The 2963-nt window shown below is 38.9% G+C and overlaps 1 long non-coding RNA gene across 1 annotated transcript in view; it reads left to right on the top strand.

Annotated features, from left to right (window-relative positions):
* Positions 1-914: 914 nt before the first annotated feature.
* LOC101857393 overlaps positions 915-2963 on the top strand; it is a 3436-nt gene continuing 1387 nt past the window's right edge. Inside the window, exons 1-2 of the long non-coding RNA XR_220225.3 lie at positions 915-1256; positions 2212-2399. This is a non-coding gene — a long non-coding RNA (uncharacterized LOC101857393). The remainder of the gene's footprint in view (positions 1257-2211; positions 2400-2963) is intronic.

Raw genomic sequence — 2963 nt, 5'->3', positions numbered from 1 at the left:
TGTTTTCCAAAGGAGTTGAAGTAAAGTTTATCTTAACCGAACATCCTCACATATTGAGCGCTGCTAGTGAATTCGGTCAACCTCCAGGCTGGTATTACGCATACGGGATCATATTTTATTGTTAACGAATCTCGGAGTCAAAGAGATGCAACAGGTCACTGCTGACTCACCCAGGGCAAAAGAGACACTCGTGTTCTCCTCCAACTCATATCAGTACCCAGCAGTTGCAGCTTGCAGCATCAAAACGTCACTTATGCGAGCTACCTACTGATCCAATTTTGCAGAATGTGTATCGTAATGGGGTTCATCCTAGTTATATTTGAGCGTGTCTCTGTCGATTTCTGTAGAGTAAACGACTATGTTTTTCAAAATCATAAGCTTCAAGTTTCGATCACCCACTAAGTTTCACTCATGAGAATTAATTTCGTTTGTGGAAAATAACGACAACCTTTCTATATCTCATCATGCAATTGAAATACTGTTGTTTCGAGCAAACACGGGTTAGACAAATGAAAATTAACTAACACCCCTCTCTTTGTTTGGTATATTATTATGAGCCATTAAAATTGACGACAATTCAAATAACGTCTAAGCCTCCACCATAACATCAAAACACAAAGGTCAAAGTTCATCTCTGAATTCGGCTTGATAAGAATACTTTGGTCAAACTGATTCCCCCCAGGACACGATCATGCCAAACCGACTCGTCTGACGAGAGGTAACCCCAATTTACAGCACCGCTTGGCTCTACTTGAAAGGTCCACGCGAGGTCGTGTGGGCAATGAGACGCCGGCTCCAGCCAAATTCCTTCTCTTTGGCTGCTTCCCCTTCCCCTCAAGAAAACTTCTAGTGGACGTTAATTAATTAGAAAAGGTCTACTTTATTACTTTTTCAGCCCACTAATTAAGCCTGACTTCCCTGCTTTGTCCATATAGTGTTATTGTTCGTCCCTCTGAAGGCAGCCTGTCTATGTAATACGAGATGCTTTGTCCGGTAGGGCGAATATATAAAGACGTGAGGAAGTCATCAGAGAAACGCAAACTGTTCTGAAGTATTCACGTGACAAAATCCTTCCTTCAGTGGCATTCTCAACCAACTTTCCTAAGGTTTGTGGCCATTTGTTCACAAATGTCATTCTTCCATTTTGATTCTAAGGAGATTACTTTACTCATCCTCATTTGGAAGAAATAAACAGATGAGTGAGTTTGAGGAATTAAATTTCTCATAGCTGACAGGATTCACCTACAAATAATGTGGTAAGTCTTTTTGTTAATGTTGTCATTAAGAAGTTACAGGTAGCTCTTATACACCCTTGAAACAAAACAAAAAAAAACAAAAATAAACATTATGATTATGAGGCGCGTGACAGAGACACAAATTCAGATAAAATACTTGAGGAGGGTCGGTGAGTCTGGGGATTGTTAATCTTTTGTCAAGTAGCTGAATATTTGACAAAAGGTCACACTTCCCGTGTTGAATTTCTTTTTGTTTTGTTTTTTGGTTTGTTTGTTTGATTGTTTGTTTTAACTTCATGGAAAATTTACTTAACTTTCTGCAGTATCACTCGAAAGAATGTATCTATTTTTGAGCTACCAGAGATCGTTTAGTACCTCAACTTTCTAGAGGCAAACAAACATAATATATAATATTCTGGTCATTGAGTTCTGTCAAAGGCACCTTTAGTGTACGAATGCAACATTGTGCCCCAGTACATAATGAGTCTCGAGCTAATTAAGTAACCTGAAAGTTATGAACCGCTCTTCGGACCAAAGCGTTCAATAATAACGCAACGTACAACTGTTTCACTGCATATAACTCATATACATCTTATCTGCACCTCAAAAGATTGACTATTTTCTTAGGCACCCATCATCGCCATTTTAATAACAATTAATTACACCTCTGGTTTATTTCATGTCCGGCTTTCAACTATTTGCCCCCCTCCCTCCCTGCGTGGACCATTGATTCATTCAAGGATTGTATTATAAAAAGTTTCAGCCTTAAAATGTATGACCCAAAAAAAAAATCCAAAAAAAAAAATCGCATTATTATAATAAAAAAAAACTACAGCTAATGGCTCATCATCTTAGATACCTACAGTGACTATGATGATGACATTGCCTAAATTATTTCGTCGCATTTATGTAAACTCTTCTTGTTTATCGTCGAGGTATTATTATTACAATACGTCATAAACTCATTTTTTTTCAGAAGCAAGGACAACTCTTTTGAGGGAAATGGGTACATTCACCCACTGGCATTGAGGACGTGAACAAAACGAAAAGAAAAGAAAACAAAATGGATACCAGTACCCCAAACACACTATCTGGCCCAGCCTACGTCACTGGAAGAACCACAGCTTCATCTGGAGAACCTCCAGAAAACCAATCAGAATTTGAGTACGTCATACTATCACTAAGTACCCTGGTTAGATATTCAATTAAATGTTTATTACGCTCCCCGCCTTCCGCTCTTGATGATGGCATAGCCGATTAACTGTAAGTGCTCATTTTCTAACCCCCCCCCCTTTTTTTTCTCTCTCTTCCCCCCCATCGTTGTTACTTTGCCACCCCACCACTTTTTTTGTTTTTCATTTTGTTTGGAATGTGGGGGGTTTTTTTGGTTCACGTCTCCTCACCTTGCTTGTACCACGTAATGTTAAGCCTCCTTTTTATGTTTTTACTATGAACTTAACGGTTTTTGTTCCATTCAGCAGTCGCATGCATGCTGGGACCCGGTGCCTGTAGCTTTTTTTGCCTTCTGTGCAGTGCATGTTGGACGTGGGCTTCTTACTTATTTTGTACATTCATCTAGACACTGTTTCATATATTTTTTCGTTCATGCATTACTGTCCCAAATAAATAGATAGATAGATAGATAGATAGATAGATAGATAGATAGATAGATAGATGGATGGATGGATGGATGGATGGATGGATGGATGGATGGATGGATGGATGGAT

Source organism: Aplysia californica, unplaced genomic scaffold, assembly GCF_000002075.1.
Source record: "Aplysia californica isolate F4 #8 unplaced genomic scaffold, AplCal3.0 scaffold00063, whole genome shotgun sequence".
NCBI lineage: Eukaryota > Metazoa > Mollusca > Gastropoda > Aplysiida > Aplysiidae > Aplysia > Aplysia californica.
Note: the sequence above shows the minus strand (reverse complement) of the source record. Positions and strands in the feature narration are given on the sequence as shown.